The sequence below is a fragment of the Sus scrofa genome, chromosome 5 (assembly GCF_054392235.1).
Source record: "Sus scrofa isolate SSC_HxYL_T2T_F1_AM1 chromosome 5, Sscrofa_HxYL_maternal_Yorkshire_Landrace_v2.0, whole genome shotgun sequence".
Taxonomy (NCBI): Eukaryota; Metazoa; Chordata; class Mammalia; order Artiodactyla; family Suidae; genus Sus; species Sus scrofa.
The window spans coordinates 27,766,107-27,793,117 of record NC_139387.1 but is presented as its reverse complement, the minus strand read 5'-3'; the positions used below and the strand labels follow the sequence as shown (position 1 = coordinate 27,793,117).

At 37.8% G+C, this 27,011-nt stretch overlaps 1 long non-coding RNA gene across 1 annotated transcript in view; it reads right to left on the bottom strand.

Annotated features, from left to right (window-relative positions):
* Nucleotides 1-675: 675 nt before the first annotated feature.
* LOC110260855 (uncharacterized) overlaps nt 676-27,011 on the bottom strand; it is a 463,270-nt gene continuing 436,934 nt past the window's right edge. The window contains exon 9 of the long non-coding RNA XR_014803451.1: nt 676-2,655. This is a non-coding gene — a long non-coding RNA (uncharacterized LOC110260855). The remainder of the gene's footprint in view (nt 2,656-27,011) is intronic.

Below are 27,011 nucleotides of genomic sequence, written 5' to 3'. Positions count from 1 at the left end.
GTACATAACTAAATGACTTTAGTACTTAAGGAAATTGAAATGTTGCTAAGAAACACACAATATATACTTTTAAGCAGCAGTCTTATGCTACATGTTTTGCAGATTCTTCCTGTATGTATCTTGTCTCATTTGTTCCCCAGTATTTCAGAAAATCCCAGCTGAAAGAGACCCAGAGATCACCTCTTCCACCGAGTGTACTGATGACCAAACATGACACAGTAACTTGCTTAGACAATTAAAATCAGAACCTGAATCTTCTGACCCAAGAGTGATGCACAGACCACACTCACCCTTCCTGTACAAACAGATATACTAGTACTTCTTTTGCTTTGTAATATATATTTAATTTTCAGTTTGTCTACTCCAATTGTAAGTTTGTCAAATAGCTTGGCTTGACCTACTTTTCACATATTTGAGGTTTGGCTTGATATAAATCATATTTATGAAGAACATTTTATTTTAATTTAGAAAACTGTATGTATATTTTAAGGAAGAATTAAAACATATGTTTCTGATTCATTTACAATTAATTCAACCTTTTATTTTGCCATAGTCATTTGATGCTTAGATACCTCATTGTGCCTTCAAAATAGTTTCTCCTATAAGTAGAAATCATAATTCATTAAGATTAAAAAAAATTACTCCTAAAAAATCATCATGTATACCTCAAAACTAGTTTTCATAATATTTTATTAGATTCCAAACAAAATAGACAGTGCTCATTTTTACTAAGGAAAACTTATTCTCAATTTAGAATCTTTTCCAACTCCTTATTGTGCTATTTAAAGGGATTTTATTTTACATTTTCTCAGAATCCTTCAGGATATGTACATCACATTTATAAAAATGGCTTTTGTTGTCAAAAAGGAACGATGAAGGAGGAAAAAAAATCACTGTTTTTTTTAAAAGGTAATAACACGACATTTAAATGAATACCTCTTTTCACCATTCAGACATGAGTGAACTTGGCATTAAACCCATTCTTAATTCAATCCATCTGTTCAGTGCCCACTGCTTTATTTTTAGTGCCACCATTTAAAACCACCTGAAATACTTCATAGTGAAAATTAACAAAGAACACAGCATTCCTGATATAATAAGCATATATATGTTCACCAATAAAGCATTTTTTTGATGTGGTATCTCATGTCTCTTAATATCAAAAACAATTTTCAAAAAAAAAAAAACACACTACAATTTTTATGACAGGGGAATTTAACCACTAACCATGAGGTCTATTCAGTGTGGCATTTGAGGGTAAATCATTAATTTAATGTAGTGTCAAGTACATATACTGGATGCTAACAATTACTAGCAACAAAATAGAAGACATACTTTATCAATGTACAAAAATGTAAGAGGCAATAGAGACAAAGAATCTCAGTATATTTACTGAAATCCTGTAATGGGCTTGTCTGCAGTACAAGCACTTGTTGAAATTCAGGCCTTGCCACTGTCTCTGACTCCTGACATCCTACAGCCACATAGCGACTGCACAGTGACATGGAAGGAGCAGTGGTCAACCTGGGACCACATGTTCCCTGCTGATCCTCCTCTTTCCAAAACAGCCCTGAGACTTTCTCAAAAAGACCTGACTGTACTGCTTTGGACCTACAGTTTCAGGTTCTGTATACTTCAGAACCAGAGTTTCCTGTTTCAGCAGGAATTCCTGGTATTTATTTTAAAGCCCTAAATCAGAAGTTTCCCATACTCTAAAACTTTATTTCACATGAGCTATACATCAAAGGTACATGACTAGGTAGCTTTCATTTTATGAGGTCCTACAGTTTCAGCTTCTGGGATAATATGTTCTGCACAGAATTTTTTCTTAGCCTTTTTGTTGAAAGAATCTGAAAGCATGGGTGTGAGTGGAGAAGGTAAAACTGTGCAGGTAAGTGCATAACCCAATGCTTTTCTAGAGTTAAGCATATTTTTAAACATAATTAGTGCTATTATAAGAGGCAGAGTAGTCTAGCAGAGAAATGACAAAGTTTTCGGAGCTGCAAAATGACCTCAGAAAGCATGTAGTTGAATGGCTTTGTGTACAAAATCAGCCTTGCGAGGCTGAAAAGTTTCCCTAAGTGACAGCCATCAGCAGAACTGGCCCTCGGGTTCTACATCCACATCTGTAGGTCAGCTCCACGACCTGATTCCTAGTCCAGCTTTCCACCAACCATGTGACTTTTCTGGGCGTCAGAAGTTCCCCCATCCCTGAAATGAAGGGACTTAGACTGGATGATCTTTGAGGTCCTTTCCCATACATTTGATGTGTTCTAGACAGGAAGTGGTATGTTTTTTAATTTAGAGGAGAAATTTATCTGGAAAAATGCCAAGATCCATTTTTTATCTTCTAATCCTTTTTGAATGATTGGTGTCACTATTAAGTGAAATATTGTGTGTGAAGACCTGGAAATGCCTGATACTCAGTAGATGGTAGCTCTTAATATTCTCATTTTTTTTCCAAGGAAGCAGGATTATTTTTACTCCTTTGCTGAAAAGTCTTCTATGCTATTTTTTTCAAGATTTGGGCTCACTTGGCCACCTGGTCGTGCTCCTGACATCTTTCCCTCTCCAAACTAAAAGTGAAGGAGAGGCTTGACAAAAGGAAGCAGGAGAACTATGAAGGAGTTGGGGTGGGGAGAGTCTGAGAAGTGTCTGAAATGGAAAAACAGAAAAACATCTCAAAATAAATAACAAAAGAGAAAGTACTTAAAGAGAAATAATTACAGAGGTCAAATGAATTTCTGATAATTTCCTGATAATTTCCAATAACCCGAAGGATAGAAAACATTAAATGTTCAATTAGCAGTGCCCAAGGACATCAAGGGAAGTGCCTGCTACAACTCTGAGGGTTCTCTACGCTTAATTAGACCTCACTCCAGGGTTTAAAGCAGCTAATATGCAGCTAATATTCCCATCTTGCCTATCACGTACGCAGAATGCACATTGCAAGTCAACACTTGGGACTGCTTTTTAATTCCTGCTTATTTTCCAGATGCTTGGAAGCTATAGCTGCATGTATGATATATACCAATTTATCCAGCTGGTTGTTCCAAGCTTTCCAAATAAGATGAGCCCCAAATGAGCTGCTCTCCCAAAGCCCACTATGAAATAAACACTACCACATCATGCAGGAGGCTATTCTCAGTCCACAGATGACATAAAAGTGGAGAGTGGGTGACTCCTAATTTCTAATACCCATGAGTCCTGCTGGGTTAGAGAAATGATCCTTGGGGCAAGATCGTATCAATGGACAAGTTACCAAGCCACAAGGGTACCATTTAGTACTCAGAAGTAAGAATCTGCTAAATTGTACTCTGAGATCCCGGGAAATGAAGGCACTGGCAAAAAAGTTTATTTCTACTCAGGGAACAGGTTACTCAGGCACAGGATCTGGCCCCAGGGTTAACACATTGTTTTAAGGATCCATGAAATTGTTTCTGTGTTCAGAGGGGAAAAGGAGAAACAAGGGAACAATTTGGACTGCTATATTTATTTTCTCTTATGGTAATGCAGAGCCCTTTCCCTTCCAGGACTCCAGGAATAGTTTTCAGCTTGAGACATCTTGGGCTAATGGACTGTATACCGGCCTTATGGGAGTTAATTTTGAGTTTACTGCTGACTGGCAGACCAATCTGTAGCTAGCTACCCCTTTGCATTTTCAATTTCCTTATCCGTGAAATGGGGATAACTATATTTGCTTCTCCACCTCACAGTGGCCTTTGTGATTAAGTAATTAATGTGGATCAAGTTCATTAAACCAGAAAGAACCATATAAATGCTAAGAAGAATTATTATAACAAACCCCAGTGGTTTGTCCAGTTAATTTCCTGCCAGGCCAGACAAAAGGAGAAATTGAATTGGATTTGCAGGATGGGTATGACTGTTTTGAGTTGGCTGTTCCATGATGACTTCAAATTGTTTATAGCAACTTTTAAGTGTGATTTTTTTCCCCTAGGGAAAAGGATTTAAATTAAATGGCATTCTTTCATCCTGTGACTATGGGAAAGATCTATTACTTTTTACTAATCCCAGATTTTATTGATACCATCCACCATTTTATAGTCAGTGAAAATGTATTCAGTACCCACATGCTGAATACATGCAGTGAGACAGAATGAAAACCTTCCCTTTGTTAAACTTCTCTGTTCAATTTGTCACTGGCATGTGTCACACCCTAAGACTGACACCAAGTTGAAGAAAAGACTTGCCCTGCTTTATGGGAAGTCACAACCCAGTTGGGGAGCTGGACCCAGACGTAAACAATGAGAATGTAAGGGCTGCATGAGTGTTATCATGTAGGCACAAGAGCTCTCCAAGTGTGAACTTCCTAATATAAAGACATAGTCATGGTATTCCCATCAAAACCACAGTTTAAGTGAACTTCATAATCTAGCTCCTGATTAGCATCCAGCAGCATCTTGACTTTCTCTCATCTTACACCCAGCAGTCAGGTGACCCTTAGCATTCAGTTCCAGTTCACCAAATCCACTGAGCTCTCCTACATCTCCTTAGAACATGCTGCTCCCTTGGCGGGAAAAGCATTTCCCTGAGTGTCCCCTCCATCCTTTCCCCCAGGTCCTCCCCCTTTGTCTACTATCTGCCACATTCTCAGTGTTTCAGATTTCAGTGGACAGTCACATCCTCCTGGAACCTTCCCTGATGTCCTCAGGTCATTGTTATGTGACTCTCTGTGAACTTGAATTTCTCCTATCTTAGCAATTTGTGCACAGTATTATAAATGCCTGTCCTCTTGTGTTTTGCACTAGACTATTGGCTCAAGGATGGCAGCAGCATCTATCCCTGACACAGCACCAGCATAGCAAGTGCACAATAAATATATGAGTGAATGAATGAATGAGTCTAGAGTCAAGGATTGTACTCTAGAGCTGTTAAGTACATTGTGTAACTACAAGAATATTAAACACTTTCTGCTTCATCTCTCCAAAGATTATATTCCATCTTGACTAAATTACGTCTAAAGCTAGGATCTTTATCAAAGATCACTTTCTTATAGTGCATCTCCTCCATAAGTATATACTGTTTACACAATAATGGGTTTCTAGTTTTTATGCAATGTTATTGTAACAAAAATACCAATCTCAAATGACATAAAAGTCTTAGTATACTTTTAATTATAACTTTAAATTGAGTTGCAGTGCAATCCATTTCATTCATAAAGGGGGGAAACAGATTTATTGGCATGTTTGATACAATATCCAAGTTGAATAAGATGTTTTCAAAAATTTTAATGTATGTTGTCAATTTTCATTTTCCGTGAAAATCCATTTTGACATTGATCCAAACCCATTCTATAAAAATGGTATTTTACTGCATATAATTATGTACTTCATGTTGCTCTACAGCTGTTCTCTGAGTGTTTCATCAATCAATCAGCAGCACTTATTGAGCGCCTGCTAGGAAAGTACTCAGCCCTGAGATGGGAGCCATGGTGGGAAGAGAGAAAAAATATAATAAGTCTGCTTCCTGGCCTCAGACAGTGTAGAATCTAGTTAAGGAGTTAACTGACATGAACAAACAGATTTTTAAAATCAAAATTATTATGGAACAGGTGCAAATCTCTATCCACAAACTCAGGAAAACATGAAATGTATACTTGCTGCTCCAAGTGTAGCCTGAAAACCAACAGCAGCAGAAACAATGAGAAGCTTGTTAAAAATGAAGATTCTCCTGTAAGCTGGCACAGCCACTATAGAAAATAGTATAGAGGGTCCTCAGAAAACTAAAGATAGAGTTACCATATGATCTAGCAATCCCACTCCTGGGCAGGTATGTAGACAAAACTATAATTCAAAAAGGTGCATGCATCCCTATGTTCATATGTTCATAGCAGCATTATTCACAATAGCCAAGACATGGAAACAACCTAAATGTCCATTGACAGATGAATGGATAAAGAAGATGTAGTACACACTGGAATACTACTCATCCATAAAAAAAAATGACTAATGCTATTCACAGCAACATGGATGCAACCAGAGATTGTCATACTAAAAGAAGTACGCCAGAAAGATAAATGCCATTTGATATCACTAATATGTGGAATCCACAATATGAGACAAATGAATCTATCTATGATACAGAAACAGACTCACAGACAAGGGGAACAGACTTATAGTTGCTAAGGGGAAGGGGTTTGGGATTGGGATGGGGTAGGGAGGTTGAGGTTAGCTTATGTAGACTATTATACATGGAGGGGATTAAACGACAACAAATAGCAATGAACGATAATAAACAACAGTAGGAGGGTCCTACTCTATAGCACAGAGAACTATATTCAGTGCCCTATGGTAAACCATATTGGAAAAAAATACTTTTAAAAAAGAGAGTGTGTATATATATAAACACACACATACACCCACACATATATGTATGTATGTATAACTAAATTACTTGGCTATACAGCAGAAATTAACACAATATTGCAAATAAACTATACTTCAATTAAAAATGCAGATTCTCAGGGCTGGTGCTGGAACTACTGAATCGGCATCTGCATTTTAACAAGGCCCCTGGGTCATCATTATTCATGGTAGAGTTTTTGAAGCACTGTTCTGGTAGAGTATTTTTCAAAGTAGCCCAGAGATGACCTGCATTAGATCACCAGGGGGCACTAGCTAAAAATACAGATTCAGGCAAGTATTACTATATATAATTGCAAGTATAAAATCATAAATTTCCAAGTAGCAAATCCAGGACTATGCAGCTATATAAAGCCCATCAGATGAGACCTACACTCTCTACCATTTGAAAACTCTTGCCACACCACCTAGAAATGAGGTAGGTTTCAGTAATTATGGAATTACAGTTAATTTTCAATAAATAATATATAAATCTGTGTAAATATTGAATAATGCTTTATAAATTTTGATGGAGAAGAAAAGAGTAGTCTGATATGTGTTGGACTGATCACAAAATACAGAATGCTCACATTTCCAAGATGTTTTAGAATTATACTCCAATGCAGTTCAACTAAATTTAACAAATATTTATTTAGCACCTGCTATGGGTAAATATTGCCTCACTGCTAAAATAACTAATTAATTTAATGTACATTTATTAATTTTCTATCCTGTATCATTGGCAGAACAGCAATAAAATAAGATATGGATTCATTCTTCAAGGAAAACTACTGAAGGAACATTGTGGAGTTTTCCTAGTTTTGCTTATTAGTATCTCACTTCAAAAAAGAAAAGAGCTGAAAGAAGCTTATTTGTGGGGATCTCCTAAAGAATATGGTTTATGGATATTTTACCTTAGTTGACGTAAATATTATGATGAATGTGTTTTTCTATTTCAAATGTAACAGAGTAGATGTAATTCTACACTCATCATTGTGACTAGAACACAAATAGTTTAGCTTTTATTATTACTACTCTTTGCTACATAATTATATCAAGCAGAGTAGGCTGTTATCCTGCATTAACAAACAATATAAAAATCTTTGTGGTTCAAAAATAATAAAGTTTATTTTTGTTCATGCTTTATTGACTCATATTTGACCAAAAGAGCCCTTCAGGTTAGTCACTCAAGGGGTAGGGCTGATGAAGGCTTCATCTGGACACAGACTTCCTTGATTGATGAATCCAGGAAAAGAATATAACGGACAAACACACTGGCTATTAAAGCTTCTCCTATAAGTAACGCATGTCACTGTCATTCACTTTTCATTGGCCAAAACATGCTGTTAGAACTCAACAGAATGGGGATATATAGTCCTTTTGGATAGAGGGGCACCAAATATTCAAACAGTCTATCATAGTAAGCAGAAAACACAGTCTATTAAATGATAATTAAGTTAGTGACACTTAAGCTCCAGGTTCTAGTCTAATAGTGAGGTCTGCAGATTAGTCAGAAGCAGGGTTGGGGAAGGAAAAAAATAACAGAGCAAATACTTACCCAACCAAACTTGGGTCCACTGACCCAACACCAGGCCAATCTAACGACACCAGGTTGTGGTGAAGGAAAGTACAGTGTTTACTGCAAGTTCAAGCAAGGAGAATAGGCAACGAATGCTCAAAAGACCCAAAGTCTCTGATGGCTTTCAGGGAAGGACTCTTTTTTTTTTTTTTTTTTGTCTTTTTGCTATTTCTTGGGCCGCTCCTGTGGTATATGGAGGTTCCCAGGCTAGGGGTTGAATCGGAGCTGTAGCCACCGGCCTAAGCCAGAGCCACAGCAACGCGGGATCCGAGCCGCGTCTGCAACCTACACCGCAAGCAGCTCTCGTTAACCCACTGAGCAAGGGCAGGGACCGAACCCGCAACCTCATGGTTCCTAGTCGGATTCGTTAACCACTGCGCCACGAAGGGAATTCCCAGGGAAGGATTTTTAAAGACAGTGTGAGGGAGAGGGTCCTAAGGTACATTATCAGCTTGTGCTCAATTCTCTGGCTGATGATGTGGCAACAGGGTGATGATTCACGAATTTCAATCACTGGTTTCAGGAATTTCAATCATTGACTTTCTGGTTCCAGCCAGTGTCGATATGCTGATGGTCAGTATGTAGTTAAAAGTATTTGTAAAACAACTCAAGGATATGGCTCAGGATATTATCTACAGCCCTTGAGGAGGAACTAAAGGTCTTTGACTTTGTTTATGGCTAAACTATTATTGTTTTGTCTTGCTTGACTATTTTCCTTTGTTTCTAAAATTTCTCTCTTCTCTTATTAAATCTTCTCTTTGGAACTTGGGGAAGGGCCAGGAAATTAAAGATTTTTTGCAAACAAGAGGCAGGGGACATGCAGGATCTGTCCCCAGGAAGGCCTCACAGGGTCCTCTCAGTTTTAAGACAAGGAGTAGAATTGTTGTGATACACGTCTTATTTTTTCAGTAAATGCCCTGAAACTCAATGTATCCTTCTGAATTTCTTCTTAAAACAAATAACCAATGAACTAGATCCCACTGTATTCAAATCACTCTCTGGAGAAGTCACTGGCTCTTTTTCATGCCACTTTACTCACAAAGGTAAATAAATGCCCTAATCTTGAAAGCATCTACCTTAGCAACCAGAGGTGGGAGATATCCACCAGCTGGGAGGTTCTTTTTTTTTTTTTTCCTTTGCCTATCTTCTTCTCTTTATTTAAGTGTCTGGTATTAAGAATGCTTTATTGTGCTGGTTTATGTGGGTTAGGGAAGAGTGGGATAAGCCACTTCTCACAATAATCCATCACAAAATAAACTGAGGTTTTCTGCATATCATAAACAAAAATTACAATGCATTTGCTAAGAACTACTATTAGAGATGTAAAGATAATGCTGAAAAAAAAATGAGTAAAACACATTTCTTGCTTTCAGGTATCCCAGTCTCATGTTATAAGGATATCTAAAGGTAGAAAAATTATAATTTTTCAGTACAGGGTGTCTAAATACTGAAGAAGTAGAAACCAAGGCAGAAAACGCAAGATGAGACCAAATTGCCTAAAGACTCCAATGCCAGGCACAAAACAGATAGGTGTGGCCCACTAATGAAAGAAAGACAATCTGGGAGCAGTGGTGTGCACTCAACAGAGTGGGGGATTTGAGTTATAGGGACAAGGCAGAAGGATATTGCACTAGGCTGGACAGGAGGCGCTGGTCAAAGATCTGTCGACTGATGGGAGGTAAGAGAGCAGAAGAGGAGTCTAGGACCACTGACCACCAATCTTGCTCTCTTCTTGAAGGAAGTCCATACCTGTTCAGGAATTCTCTACCAATAGGCAATAAACATCAAGATCCAGGAAGTTCACCTTAACATGAAACCACTAAGTAAGTAACTGTAGAGTTTTCCCTCAGGGTTTTGTCTTAATGAGCAGGATAACTATGACCAGGTTATAAAGGTCAATCATTACTTCTGCAGTTGAAGTGACATTAGGTAGTAAGCCTCCAGGCCCCTTACCAGGAATTTTACCTCTCAGGAATTCTCCCTCGGATTTGTCAAAATATGTCCTTCCTTAAAAACACTTCTGTTGCTACTTATTTTCTTGCCAATGAAAAATCCATTACTGTTTCCATGGTAATAAGAGATTTTTTTCTTTTTTCTACTTCTGAAAGCCTTCACCTGAGAGAAGAGATGGTGAGACTTGGTTTGGTTGATGAGATCTTCTGAGACTCTGAGGGCCCAACAATAGGGTCAAGGTGCATAGTGCTTTTCAGGAATGTACACACTACTGCTTCCAACTTCCCCCAGACACCAATAAATATACTGGTGAAGCAACTATGTGAGGGTCCTGTGATGTCAAATAGAGACTTAGGATGGGGGGAGGGGGCTTCAAGAGCATTGCACGGAGGTAAAACCCCTAACAGATATGATTAGTTGCTGAGGCCATATGCTTCTGGCTGTGAAGGACACTGTCCATATTAACATCGTTTGTATTTTACATTTTTTTTGTTTGTTTGTTTGTTTGTTTTCTCTCTCTCTCCTAAGCATCCCATTCAGGGATAGTGTAAAGAGCTTAAGGTGGGGAGGGGGATTAATTTATGAGAATTTTATAGACTATTTTAGAGAAGATGAAAAGTGATGTCTTGTTCTCCTTTCAATGCTGATTTAAATAAGGTCCCTGTCATTTTATAGCCCTTCCAGAGGCCCCTAACAAGTCTTTGGTACATAAGTCCCATGAGAAGAAAGGGTGAGAGGGAGAGAGACTATTAAAAACTATTTTAGAACCCTAAGGCAAAGACAGTAATTGCCAATTTTTTTTTTCATCTTCAATTCTGGAATCTGTGTATCTTTCATGAGAAAACTTAACCCCACAATTTATGATGCATTTATGACTCATTTACACTTACTTTATCAAAGCCACATGTTTCAGATAACTCTCAGATAATAGACAGATGAGACCTCTTTATAAAGCCACTTTAAAAGGTGAAAAAAATCAGACTTTATCCAAACGTACTAGAATTTGTTCTTGAGTTTGATTTAACTTGGAGTATCTCAGAGCTTGTAGGATTTCAAACATGAAACAACCTGCTCTCCAGTCTAATTATCAAGCTAAGCTTTAACTGACGAGGTATATTTTTTATCAGACACTTATGTCATCAAAGGTTTTAACCAACTCTATTTTGGGCAAGACCTGGATACCTTCCAATTTAAAATGTGCCATCTGATCACTCCAGAGCCACAGGGCCAGCAATTATCCAAGTCATCTATACTGACACAATAAAAACAGATTAGCCATCTAAAACAAATGGATTTACAATTAGGTCATTAAGAAGATGGCCACCCTTCTAAGCCCTTTTCTCCATCTCTGTCAGAAAGAAGGCCAAAAAGGTCTGCTCATTTCCTACTGTTTCCCCCCTAACCCCTGAGGTATTTGGTGAGTGAAAAACCTATAAACTTTTCCCAGTGCTTTTTATCTCCTGCCATTCTCCTCCATCTTGCCGTAGGTCATTTAAATAAATGTTTGCTGCTTGAATCCATTTGTCCTGGTGGCAGTGATTAATGCACCTGTTTGGTTTAATTTTATATGCATTTTATATCACCCATTGTGCATTTTCAGACTTATTAAATAAGTACTCCATCTTTTTACACATAGTCAGTAAACATTTTATTTCTATAATTTGAGTGTGTGTATATCTGATTTTAAAAACCAATTTTCTTTTCCTTTCAAAATAAAAATACCTACAGCCTTAACCACCTACGGTTATGTTTGGTTTCTAATGCACATGCTACAATGCAAAATGAAGACAAAGCTTTGAGTTTAATAATTGGCTTTACTCATTTAAAGCAAAACAGCTTCAAATTTAACTCTTTATTGACAATGCATTAGGTAGATTTCCTAATAACTCACCCAGGAGCAAATATTTATATTTTTCTTAACAAATGACTTTGGGTTAAGGGGACTTTATGAAAATACAGGCAGGATTTTTAACAAATTTTTACAAATTTAGTTTATAAAACTTTCAGTTATTGTGGAAAGCCCTATTTGATTTTAGGCAAAGATTATTCTATCCTTTTACTTGCAAAAATTGCTGAGTGCCAAAACAATGAATTCATATCCTGAGCCACTAAAGAAAAATTCTTAATAGGATTCTTTATCTTTGATTTATGTCAAATAAATAGATCAGCAAAAAAGATGTACCATCCCAATGCTACCTGCTACTTCAACCCCATCACCAGGAATTTAAGGACTGCCACTAGACCTAGGAGACTAAATCTCTAATTTCAAGACTTTTTTTATTCTGTCTTCAATACATTAAAGGTAATGTTTACCTAAGTGTCCATTTACATAAATGGATAAAGAGGATGTGGTACATATACACAATGGAATACTACTCAGACATAAAAAAGAATGAAATAGTGCCATTCACACAAAATGGATGCGACTAGCGATTCTCATACTAAATGAAGTCAGAAAGAGAACAATAAATACCATATATCACTTATATGTGGAAGAGAACAATAAATACCATATATCACTTATATGTGGAATCTAAAATATAACACAAATGAACCTATGCTTGAAACAGAAACAGATTCTCAGATAAGGAAAATAGACTTATAGTTGCCAAGGGGAATGGGATTAGGAGAGGGATGGGGTAGGAGGTTGAGGTTAGCAGATGTAAGCTATTATACATGGAGGGGATAAACAACAAGATTCTATTGTAAAGCACAGAGAACTATATTCAATGTCCTATGATAAAGCGTAATGGAAAAGAATTTTTTGAAGTGTATGTGTGTATATAGCTGAATCATATTGCTATACAGCAGAAGTTGGCACAACACTATAGATCAACCACACTTAAATTAAAAAAACAAAAAAGGAATGTTTGCTCCTAAATACCTGCCCCCCCAAAGAGCACGTAAGTGCCATAGAGTGTTACTCAGAAATGATAATAATTATGACCAAGCACACATGCAATACACAACACACACACACACACACACACACACACACACACACATACACACACACACACACACACACACCCAAAAGGCTAAAGTTAAACAAAGGCACTTGATTGAAAGATTATGCTCATCTAGACCAATAGTTTCAACCACAATCTTTAAAACCCCAAATTTACTCAAAGATTCTGCAACATTCTGCAACCATTTGATAAAAATTTTAAGATATGTTTTAAAACTATACCTAGAAAGCAATAATCCCACTCAAATTTGCTATATTAATACATTTTGCCAGTAAGAGACCATCAGCCTGTTAACTAGGACAGCCAGGTTAATTTTTTTTTCTTTTTTTCTTTTTTTTGTCTTTTTGCCATTTCTTTGGGCCGCTTCCGTGGCATATGGAGGCTCCCAGGCTAGGGGTTGAATCGGAGCTGTAGCCACAGGCCTACGCCAGAGCCACAGCAACACGGGATCCAAGCCGCATCTGCAACCTACACCACAGCTCACGGCAACGCCGGATCGTTAACCCACTGAGCAAGGGCAGGGACCGAACCCGCAACCTCATGGTTCCCAGTCGGATTCGTTAACCACTGCGCCATGGCGGGAACTCCTAGGTTAATATATTTTTGTGCCAATCTCAGAATAATTTTCTTCTGCCACATCTGTATAGACATTATTTCTTGCAAACATAAATTTGAGATGGTAGCTCTGTGAGGTTTTGTTTGTTTGTTGGACTTTAAAATTCAGACCCGGGAGTTCCCGTCGTGGCGCAGTGGTTAACGAATCCGACTAGGAACCATGAGGTTGCGGGTTCGGTCCCTGCACTTGCTCAGTGGGTTAATGATCCGGCGTTGCTGTGAGCTGTGGTGTAGGTTGCAGACGCGGCTCGGATCTTTCATTGCTGTGGCTCTGGCGTAGGCCGGAGACTACAGCTCCGATTGGACCCCTAGCCTGGGAACCTCCATATGCCGCGGGAGCGGCCCAAGAAATAGCAAAAAGAAAAAAAAAAAAAAAAAAAAGAAGTTGTTTAAAAAAAAAAAAAAATTCAGACCCGAACATATCTATAAAAGACAGTTTCTCATTAGCAGAGACTCTGGTCGTGACATAATATTTAGTTAGACAACAAACACATTTATTAAAGTTCACATTTATTCAGTACTTACTATGTACCAGACAACATTTTAAGTTCTTTGCACAATCTATCTGGTTTAATTCTCAGTTAATCCTACAAATTAGATAACATTATGAGCAAAATTTTAAACAGATGAACACAAGAGAGAGAAGTAATGTGCCCAAAGTCATGCAAGTGGTGGGCAGAAATGCTGAGCTCTAAACCTGGGTGATCAGGTTTCAATGCCCACGTGGTTGACCTTTACAGCCAACTGCTTCTCAGACTTTTTTTTTTAATGAGACTTCTAAGATATATGAATGTTACCTTTCCCTTCCTTCCTTTCTTCCTTCTTTTCTTCTTTTTTTCTGTCTGTCTGTCTGTCTTTTTTTAGGGCTATACCCTAGGCACATGGAAGTTCCCAGGCTAGGAGCTGAATCAGAGCTGCAGCTGCCAGCCTATGCCACAGCCACAGCAATGCCAGATCTGACCCGTGCCTGTGACCTATACCACAGCTCATGGCAATGCCAGATCCTTTAACCCACTGAGCAAGGCCAGGGATCAAACCCTCATCCTCATGGAACTCCCATATGAATATATCTTTCCACAATCTGTTTAATCATGGAAAACTCTGATATTTATAGTCTATGAGAAAAAGAAAAAGGTTTTCATTTTTTAATGTAACTGTTAAGCCATTCATGATTGCAATTATTCACCCACTCAATAAATATCTACTAAAGATATATGCTAGTTACTGGTAATAAAAAACAGAAAACAGTTCCTGCTCTCAAGTTTACAGTCTCATTTGTGAGACAATCAATTCCAGATAATAAAAATACTCTAAGGGATAGGATATTCTGTGGGAACGCATAAGAAAGATACCTCACAGACTGAAAAGAGAAAGACTTCCTAGCAGGAGGGATGGTCTGAGCTGATCTTTAAAGATAGTTAGTATTCACTGAATCAAATGAAGGTGGAAAAGCCATTCCAGAGAGGGCCATTAGCGGGGAATATCAAGTAAGTAGTACAGTATGGCTAGAGTTCAGGGTTTAATGGAAGCAATGGGGCGGACGTTGAAAAATGAACTTGGAAAATCAAGTAGGATGAAATCAAAGGTGATTGCATGTGCTATGAAAATAGCTTGGGTGTTGGTATGAAAGGAATGAGGAGTCCTTGCAGATCTTAAGCAAAACAGTGATCTCATAAGCTTAGGTAAATGAATTAAAAGGGGAGCAGAGAATGGATGAGGAAGGCAATAGGTAGAATCCAGATGGGAAATGATAAAGTAAAGGAAATGGTAGTTCCAGTGGTGATGAGCAGAGGCCTGATTAGATGAAAGTCTCTTGCGATGAACTCAAGAGAAGCTTTTATTCTCTGGTTATGCAAGACCATGGTGTGAATCTGGGCTGCTGGCAACTTTGTCCTCTAAACTAAGAAGAGGCCAGTCATGGTAGAGGATAGTAACACCAACATTCAAAAATAAACAGAAGTGAGAATTCTTGTCCAGATGCTAGAGTGAATTTTTCACTTTTTTTTTTTTTCTCTTTTCACTTGTAATCAGGTGTTCTTGAATAATATAAGTAGGAAGAGCCCAGCACTTCCTTTTAAACCAAGGATCATGATAAAAATCTGACACTGTGGAAACCTCAACTTGTTACCTCCTTAACACTTCACTCTGCCATTTCTTTGGTAAATCTCTGTTGCCAATATATGCAAACAGTTAAAGGGAGTTCCATCAGAGATAATGTCTTTTCCTTGTTCCTTTTCCCACAGTTTCCACAGTCAATGACATACTCATTCATCTATTCAGCAATTGTTTATTGAGTGTCAACTCTTTTAGGCACAGAGGATTAAAAAAAAATGGAAAAGGGAAGTCCTAGTTCTTATGGAGCTTACATTTTAATATAAATGTATAACAACGTAGCCAGACAGTGTAAAGAAACTAGGGACTCTCCCATATGGAAAATAGTTTATTTTCAGCTTTATATTCTCATGTTACTCCAGTAAGCTTGACTTTGCTTAAAATATGGCTTTATATTTTCTTAGACATCCCACTTCTACCCTTGTTTGGTCAGCTGTTCCAAATCTTTATGACATTGCATATTTCCTTGCTGATTTAATTTTGTCTCATCATATTTATAATACTGTACATTCTGGTTTCGCCTTTTACCAGCTATGTGTACTTGGAATAATTTATCTCCTAAGCCTCAATTTCCTCATTTGGAAAATAAAGGGTGTTCCATGTGTATTAAAACAATTCATGGAGTTCCCATTGTGGCTCATGGGAAATAAATCCAGCTAGTACCCATGAGGATGCAGGTTTGATCCCTGGCCTTGCTCAGTGGGTTAAGGATCCACCGTTGCCATGAGCTGTGACGTAGGTTGCAGACATGGCTTGGATCTGGCATTGCTGTGGCTGTGGTATAGGCTGGTGGCTACAGCTCCTATTTGATCCCTAGCCTGGGAACCTCCATATGCTGGGGGTGCAGCCCTTAAAAGAGAAAAGACAGAAAAAAAAAATAATTCATGTCAGGAGCTCACTATAGTGATGAATGCATGGTGATACCTCTCAGCTATTTTGTTGATGATGATAATGATGAGAAGGAGGAAAAGGTAGTGAGTGTGTGTTTGTGGCATTCAGAAATTACTGAATCTCTTGGATTAGATCAGGGGTCCACAGACATTCCCGTACAGAGCCAGATAGTAAATATATGACTTTGCAGGTCACATAAATTCTGTGTTAACTATTCCACTCTGCCATTGTAGTGTTGGAAGCCACCAAGGCAATATAGAAACAAATGAACATGACTGTGTTCCAATAAAACTTTATTTACAAGAACAGCTAGTGGGTCAGGTTTGGCCTATAAGTGGTAGTTTGTCAATCCCTGGACTAGATCACAAGACTTCTAAGTCTAGGAGAGTTTTATGTAAACGAATATAGGCAACCTAAAGGATCAAATACCTTTTGGGCAAAAGCTTTTTTTACTTTTTAAAAAGACACTATTTAACTTCTTTTTAAAAAGAAGCTATTAAGGGACAGTTAATTCAAATAAAGAAGAAAGAGTAAACTATGAGTGAAACCAAATAGAAAATGTAGCATAAACCCTTATATGCTTTAAATATGACTTGAAATAATACTGCAAATCCCCAAAGTGCTAAAGAGGTAAAGATCATGAACAGGTGTTACAAAAAAACAAAAAGAGTGTGTTGCCATAAGATTATGCCTCTGCTGAAGGCCAAAAAGTCATTTAGAAGAAATTTTAGAATGAATGTAAGGTCAAGACTCATATGCTATGAGATTTAAGAAGAAAGTATTATGTAATAGTATAAATTAATGTAAGCTAGTTTCTATTAGTTTTTTTTAATAATGTGCACTTAATAAATAATTTCTCTTTTTCTCTTAAAACTATTCCTTAACCCATGATGCCATTTTACTGCAGATGGCATCTAAGAATTGAAGAAATACAGTATTCCTTTCATGAGGAAGTTTGTTTCAACAGAAATTTTGTAAAAGTAGAGTTAAAGCTTAGGAATGTATTCATGTTTACCTAGTACTCTTTAAAGGAGAGAAACAGATTCTGGCAGAGATGAGTATTTCAGTGCCTGATACAGCAAACACAGTAACAGATAAATGCTTTTCTAGGCGCGAATAAAATATTCTATAATAACAGAAAAGCAAAAATAAATAGCCTATCTTTCTTTTATCATATTTGGTGTTCATCAAACTACCTACTGATTATTCATATAATTTTCTAGATACTAAGATAACAGAAACAGATCACATTCACATAATCTTTATTAATAATAACTATTACTTATTGACTGACTCTAGCCCCATAAAAAGTACCTTATATGAATTAAGTCATGACACTTTGATGAAATGGGACTATTATCTTCATTTTATAGATGGGGAAACCAAGGCTTATAGAATTCTGCAAGGTTGTACAGCTAGTAAGCAGTGAATCTTAATTTAAATCCAAGATTCATTGACCCTAATACCGACACTATTAACCACTGAATATTCTTGCCACAGGAAAGAAATAACCACCCACTGGAAACTATTAAATGGTCTTTCTGGGTGATAAACTCAGTTTTTTTGAGCTTGGCTGATGTGAATCAGTCGCTAAACCTAGACAGGCAGGAACACATCTTTGAACTCCAGGTGTCCCAATGCTTTAAGCATCAAAAGACTGACCCATCCAAACTTTCTACTAAGCTCTATATCTACCAGTTTCACTACACCATCAGAGGGTTAATTTTGATAATGTTCCTAAAAAGTAAATAAATACAAAGTATAAGTGAGTACAAATTCTAGAACCAAATTTCCTGGGCTCATATTCCAATATTTCCACTCACCAGCTGTGTGGCCTTCAACAAGTTATTTAAGACTGAGTTTACTCATCTATAAAATGGGGAATCTATTTGGGCCTGCCTCATAAAGTTACAGAGAGGATTAAATGAGATAATCTATGTAAGGCATTTGGTACAGAACTTAGAACACAGCAAAAGTTAGTACCTTAAAAAAAAAAAAAAAGCCATGACTCAGAGAGTTGATTGACAGTGTTCAAAAATAATCATTTTAACATCCCTCTCTACCATGCTGAGGCCAAAAAAATGATTGACTGCTTTGCTTTGAATAACAAACCCACATCTATGGTAGAGTACATACAATGGTAAAGTTCCAATTTTTCAAATGTCCCTCATTTTCCACTTGACATGTCTAGTAAATTTTAGATGATATAGTAAAATGCAAGATGCCCTTTCTGAATGGCATTTCGAACATGAAACCTCAAATTAGGGATCTGATAAGCCAACCCAGTTTCTGCCCACTTAATGGGGCAGTCAGTTCCATCCTAAGGTTCACTGCAAAATTTTCAGCAGCAAAATTATTTAAATATTTTTGAAGCTGTCCTTCTGGACTACTTGCTTTCGTCATAGAAAACATAAGATAAATTACCCATCTGAAGCCAGGCGAATGGTGTTCTGAGAATTTAAGCACTACATTTAAAGACTGACCAGAGAGGGAGACTGCCTTTCACACCACACCAACTCCATTTGCTCAGATCAGCTTATTCCAAAACCAACCACACAGCAGCTATAAGATACACACAGATGAATGTTCAGGAAAATGTTAATAAAATGACTGTTAGTTAAATTTGACAGCTTTGAGATTTGGGAGTCAATCTTCCAGATAAATAAGAAATTAACTGGACAATTGCTCTAATCTGAACCCTTATGTCTGACTCTGTCTGTTTCTCGCATTTTTCTAAGTATGTGCTTGGAAATAACAATTAGAATATGTGGGAACTCCTGCAAATGATGTGTCTTCCTCTCCTCTCCAGAACCTATAGCGTAATTCAGAGTTTTAGAAATGAAGAACTATAAATTTATTTTGCAAATGAAAAAACTCAAGGACATGATGGAAGAAAACCACGTGGCATTTGAAGGTGTCACATTTTTTAAGATTCCAAACTTATAGCTTAAAATTAATTTCAGTTCCTAAGTGGACCACCATGAAAATATTATTATAGATAAAAATTGCAAAGTCAAATAATTACTTTGTCAAAAACTAAAATTAAAAAAAAAAACTGTTTAGGACTTATTTTTCACTCTTGAAAATATTCATTAGTATGCAAGTTTATTAATATTAAAAAGATGCTTTAGGTACATTTGTTATCTACCTAAATTGTTCATTCACTTCTACTGTGTTTTAAAGCTTCCTTCCTTCTTTCCTTTCTTTTTTTCATTTTTGACCACTCTGTGACACATGGAGCTCCCAGGCCAGGGATCAGATCCAAGCTGTCACGACCTAAGCCTCAGCAGTGGCAATGCCAGATCCATAACCCACTGTGCTGGGCAGAGGATCAAACCTGTGTCCCAGCGCTCCCAAGACTCCACCAATCCAGTTGCACCACAATGGGAGCTCTTAAGGCTTTTGTTTTCTGTTTGATTTTTTTTTTTTTCAAATTATGAACATTCCCTGGAGTATCAGCTACAAGCAGTTCAGTACACTCAATGAATGGAAAGCGTATTAATGAAGTATTTGTAGCTTATGGCACTTTCGATTCTTCTGAAAGCATCTTTATGAATAACAGTATCGATCACTAGACTAGCAAAATCTCACTCATCTTCCCAGGCCCAATTTAAATCTAATCTCCTCCATAGAACTGGCTTTAATCACCTCAGCCTAAAAGACATCTAATCTCTTAGAATACATATTTTCTACCCGGGCACTTGTTTTTTATCTTTTATTTTCAATGACCATTAATGATTTAATTATCTACTTATTTGTACAGTCATTCACCCACACATTCATCCATTCACTCTTTAATGAGCATTTCCTAAGTACACTGTATGTGTTAGTCATTGAGCTAAAATCTAGGGATGCTAAATTACATAATAGTAATTGCTTTACAATAAGGGTATTATATATAATGTAATAAGTAAAGGATATTGGGATTAATGTTCAGCAACCTCAAAAAAAATGAATTGGGTTCATGAGGAAATCACTAATAAAACCCTATTGTGAGACTGTTCTCCAAGGAAGATATACAGATGGCCAACAAGCACATGAAAAAATGCTGAATATCGCTGATTATAAGAGAAATGCAAATCAAAACTACCATAAGATACCATCTCACACCAGTCAGAAAGGCCATCATAAATATGTCCACAACTAACAAGTGCTAGAGGGGTTGTGGAGAAAAGAGAACCCTCCTTCACTTGTTGGTGGGAATGTAAGCTAGTACAGCCACTATGGAGAACAGTCTGGAGATACCTTAGAAATCTATACATAGAACTTCCCTATGACCCTGCAATCCCACTCTTGGGCATATATCTGGACAAAACTCTACTTAAAAGAGACACATGCACCCACATGTTCATTGCAGCACTATTCACAATAACCAAGACATGGTAACAACCCAAATGTCCATCGACAGATGATTGGATTAGGAAGACATGGTATATATACACAATGGAATACTACTCAGCCATAAAAAAGGATGACATAATGCCATTTATAGCAACATGAATGGAACTAGAGACTCTCATACTGAGTGAAATGTCAGAAAGACAAAGACAAATACCATATGATATCACTTATAACTGGAATCTAATATATAGCACAAATGAACATTTCCACAGAAAAGAAAATCATGGACTTGGAGAATAGACTTGTGGTTGCCTGATGGGAGGGGGAGGGAGTGGGAGGGATTGGGAGCTTGGGGTTATTGGATACAACTTGGAATGGATTACAATGACATCCTGCTGAGTAGCATTGAGAACTATGTCTAGATACTTATATTGTAACAGAACAAAGGGTAGGGGAAAAAAAATGTATACATGTAAGTGTATCTTGGCCCCCATGCTGTACAGCAGAAAAATAAATAAATTAATTAATTTTAAAAAACCCTATTGTGAATGTATAAAAGCCAAGTGAAAAATATAATATGGAGAACTGGATTTCTGCTAATTTAATGTGGGGGATGGGATGAGATGGGCATTAAGCCCTGTCCTTGCTAGACTCAAATTAGTATCTGTCATGACAATTCTTTTAGGTGTTACCTGCTATGGCCACAGCGTTTTTCAACTGAAAACTTGAATGTATCATCTGGCAAAATAATTTTGAATATTGAAGAATGAATTAATTTTTCTTTTTTTAGGGCTGCATTTGCAGCATACAGAAGTTCCCAGGCTAGGGGCTGAATCAGAGCTGTAGCTGCCAGCCTATGCCACAGCCACAACACAGGATCTGAGCCACATCTGCAACCTGTGCCACAATTTGTGGCAATGGCAGATCTTAACCCTCTGAGTGAGGTTAGGGATCAAACCTGAATTCTTATGGATACTAGTTGGGTTCTGAACCCACTGAGCCACAACAAGAAATCTGAATATTAAACAATGAATTTAAATGAAACTTTTTTTAAAAGATTGTTAAAGTCACAGTTCATTAGATATTTGCCAATTTAACTTTTTTTCACAGAAGATATTGTATTCTAAGAGAAGCAGCCCCAAGACAAAAATCCATGCTCAAGTGACTTATTAAGGAAGTGCCCAGGAATGCCATGGAAGGGAATATGGGAAGAAAATGAAGGGAAGAGGGCAAGAAGATGCCATCGCAGACTACCTCAAACAGGGCTTCTGAAGAACTACAGAGCATGAGCTATGCCTTAAAACTGTCCTGACAAAAACAGGGAAGCTGGCCTTTCGTACCCCAGTACCTACTAAATTAGGCCACCCAGAGGTGCATGGACTTTTCCAGGCACTTTTGTCTCAGAGTATGCAGACGAAGCATCCTGTGGTGGACTGAGGGCAGGATACAAAAAAAGACACAGATGCTGGCCATGGGAGAAGAAGAAGTATTTTAAAGAAAGCGTGAGAGAGAAGCGAAAAGTGAAAGGAAGGGAGGAAAAGAAATGGAGGAAGGGAATAAGGGACAGAGGAAAAAAGGAAGGGGAGAAAAGAAAAAAAAGGTAGAGGTAGAAGGGGAAAAGAAAATAACAGTAGGAGTTGCACAGTGGCACAGACAGTTAAGAAACTGACTGCAGCAGCTCAGGTCTCTGAAGAGATGCAGGTTTGACCCCCGAGCCTGATGCAGTAGGTTAAAGGATCTGGCATTGCCACAGCAGCAGTGGTGCAGGTTGCGGCTATGGCTCAAATTCAGTCCCTGGCACGGGAACTTCCTTATGCCGCAGGTGCAGCCATAAAATAAAATTAAAAAAAAAAAAAGTAACAGTAAAAAGAGAAAGGATGCAGGAAGTCTAAAAGGAGCACTGAAACAGCCTCACTTGAAATGTGAAAAATCTAAGGAAATGCCAAATGTATAATCTGATACCTATTTTAATTTTCCTTACCTGCCTTGCCTGCCACTTGGGGAAACTTCATTATTAACCTGTTCACCCCAGCATACAGGGAGGCCAAGGTACTTAGATGGGGCAAGGATGAGTATAAATCACCACACTCTACCCGCTATTTTCCCTTTGGATACCTCTGTGACACCTTAGCATCTGTAAGGACCATATTCTAAAGAAATTCTGTCCAAGTCGATTAGCACCATCCTGTCATGTGTTGTGGTTGATACTTGCTTGTCATTTTCTTTTACATGCTTTCTGAGCTCAAAATTTTGTAACTCACCTTGGGTCGCCCCCCGTCATTAGTGTGAGGTGAGAGAGTATTCTTCTGTATGAAATAAGCAGGTATGTATTAGTTTGATTTCTCATCAGGGGAGAGAACTGTAAGGTAATTTGCATGCTCCAATGCTCCAAGATAACTTAAAAGTTACCTCTGCTTTCCTTGACATTGATGAAACAAGACTATACCCATAGGCAATGGCTCAAGGTCACACTTTGGATTTTCCTTCATCTTTGATTTCCCTTCATTCTATCCCTGCGAATTTATACTGGTAAAATGAGCTCACTTTGTACTGAATGACCCATCTTAATGAATACTGATGTTGTGTAACTTCTCATACTCAGAGCTCTGTCAGACATTTACCTGACAGTCTCTAGTGGATAGAGCACGTTAGAATATAATGGTTCCGTGAATTCCTTTCTGCCCATAGAGCAAAATATTTCCACTGGCTTCACTGAGATTTAAAAAGGAAGAAGTCATTCTACATTCTGATAAAATTTTGTTCCCAAATCTTTTCTTTCTGCTACGGACTCAAAACAACATATCTTTATATCACTATTTTTAATACATGTGAAGATGCTACGTCCACAGGTAAAGTGCTCAATAATCAATTTAAAGCATCTATTGTCATAAACACCAAAGAAAGCAGCCAAATAAAACTTGAAATAGTTGTGTGTGAAACTCTTAAATTAAGAAAAAAATTATTTTTAAAATTACATGCACACTGAAAAAATCAAATGAAATCATACCATCAATGTTTCCTGTGCATTTAATAAAACCCTATAATATGTGCATAAAATATATGGATAGACACATTTATAGGTTTTTCTATTTCTAAACAAATATTGGATCACATTATGTATACTTCGCAAATTGTCTTATCACTGAACAATATATCCTCAAAAACTTTCCATGCTAGTCCATTAGGTCCACTTTATTCCTTTTAAAATCTCAGTAGTGTAACCGGTGCTTACAAGGGAAAATCAGAGCTGTAGCTGCCAGCCTACATCCCAGCCATAGCAAGGCCAGATCCGAGCTGTGTCTGTGTCAACACCACAGCTCACTGCATCACCAGATCCTTTAACCCACTGAGCGAGGCCAGGGATCAAACCCACATCCTCATTGATGATAGTCAGATTCAATACCAATGAGCCACAACAGGAACTCCTAGTACCTATTCTTATACCACTCCTGAACTATTTTATTTTTATTTTTTTGCCCTTTAGGGCCACACTTGTGGCATATGGAAGTTTCCAGGCTAGGGGTCAAATTGGAGCTATAGCTGCTGGCCTACAGCACAGCCACAGCAATGCGGGATCCGAGCCGTGTCTGCGACCTATATCAACAGCTCAGGGCAGCACTGGATCCCAGGCCTATTGAGTGAGTCCCGGGATCAAACCTGCATCCTCATGTATACTAGTCGGATTCGTTTCTGCTGCACCACAGTAGGAACTTCACTCCTGAACCTTGCAAAACAGAGTAACTTGATGGCATTTTTTGATATTTTAAAGGTATCCCCCTTTAAGAATATTTCTAAAAATATATTTGTTTTTACATTTCTAATAATTACACATCATATTTCTATTTGGTGTTTTTATCTTAGTGAATTAGACAGCACTTCAGTAATAATGTTAAAGAATAGTGCTGCCAGGGAAAATTTGTGCCTTTTTCTTAACTCTAACTAGACAGCCCCTAATGGTTCACCGTTAAGTATGATGTTGGCTGTTTGTAAAGATGGTTGTTTTTGTCTGCCCAGCAGTTCTTCCATATCCTCCCAGCCTTTTGGTAATAGGCCCTGGCTCTGACTGTATTTTTGAGAATGCGATCCCCTTTGAGTCAGCCATAGTATCCATCCCTCTGGACACAGTGATTGGTTTAAAGATGAGCCCCTGACTCAAGCCCAGCCAATAAAAAACCAGTACTTACAGGGGAAAATCTCTCTAACCTTTCAAGTAACACCAGAGACCTATGAATCTGATGTTGCTGACAGCCATGTTTCATGTTATCGTGTTTCATGCCATATGGCAAACTGTTAAATAAGAGAAAGTGAAGCTCACCACAGAGGGAAAAAGGGGTTGAGAGAGAGAGGGGGAGAGGGAGGGAGAGAATGCGTGCTGTAATCATTTGTTCCTTGAGCCGTCATATCAGAAAAGAGACCATATCTGCTCTTGCTCTTTTCAGACAGCAGGTCTTCTAGAATTTCACTTCAGAGGATCACGTTTACCTGAGTAATGAAAACTCCAGAGATTTCTCTACTTTTTTTCTGGATCTTTCCCCTCAACTTTATCTCTCAAATCTTGGTTCCCCTTTCCTGGAATTCTTTCTACAGTGATATTCTTTTTATCAGTCTGGAATATTTGCCTTTCCACACTTCTTTCTTGTCATAATCTTGCCTGGTTCTCCTTAATCTTATCAAGATCTGCTTATTTCTGGTGCCTTAGAAATATCTTCATAAATCACATCATCTTCTACACACTATATAATCTGAAGATCTATTAGATGTTAGAACTCTCAGTTGGTGACAGAATCACAAAATTTTCATTTTGAAATCCCTCTTAAGTTTCATCAACTCCAATTTATCATTGCGACCCCAAAGCAGCACAGAGATGCCTAACTCTCTGGCCTGCTCATCTAACACGGGCTTGAGCCTAAAGCTCTACCTACCAAGAATCTCCAGCCTAGTAAACAGGTAGAGTTACCAATGCTGTTACATCTACTGCACTAGGAAACCTTGGGCAAATCGTTACATTTGACTCAATAAAATGAGCTCATAAAATGACATTAAATTTTTGAACAGAGGATGCAATGAGATTGTAAATAAGATCACATATGTAAAGCAGGTAGTACAATCCCCCTAGTTAGCACACACTGATAGTCATTATTCCCATTATCCATCGAGTGACTTACTCAATCCTGGATGAACAAGAGCATCACTTGTGTAGCCTCTAAAAAAGTACAGCATTCCCTCCTCATACCTCCCTAGAATTGAGCCTGGGTTAGAAAGCCCCATTGGTGATTCTGCTGCACATCTGCATTATGTGAAAATGTCATGAGTCATCCAGTTTCATCTTTCCAAAGTTCCACCTTCTAGAAAGAATTTCCTTTCATTTAGTCAAATGCAACTTGTACTCCTATTTTTATTTTTGACCCTGAGGAGTAGACAGAGCAATCAAATAACATTTTCTGCTTGGAAGTCCTTCGGATACATGAAAGCAGCTATTACATCTCTTACTATGTCTCTTCTCCTCCTGGCTAAATAGTCTCATTTTTTTCAACCACTCTTGTATAACATGATTTTAAGCCTCTTCCCCTTTCTAGCATGCTGAGCTTCAGCGCCCAAGACAAAATGCAGTGCTCCTGATTTCTTCTGATCAGCCACAAACAGAGGGGTCCTATTACTGCCCTAAATTGGCATTAGGATTTTTTTCTATCATTGCCCAAAGTTTGGGATAAAGGTGCTATTAACCCCTACTGACTCATCTTTATGGTGCTCTTTGTCACTAAACCTTCCCTATTATCACTTAAAAAGAATTCCCTTCTCTCTTGGCACCATCTCACAAGTTGCTGTGCTTATTAATCGTGAGTGAGTAAGATCTGATAGGTATCTCACTTGCATATCCTTTTGTTAGTCAGTCTGTCCTGCCTTTTAGATTTCACTTGAATCCCAAATCTATTATCCAGTGCAATTGCTACAATTCTACAGAATTGTGACCTCAACATTTTCACACAACATTAGTAAAAAATACTGGCTATGACAGGAATGAAAAGAGAGACTGATGGCATACTACTATAAAATACCTCTTCTTTTTTTTTGCTACATGTATTCCTAGACTGAGAGGCAGAATTTGAATGAGAGTATCTTGCTCCAATTGCAGCTTCTCCACTTGTTAATTACATGATTTCCTGTGCCTCAGTGATCTCATCTATAAAA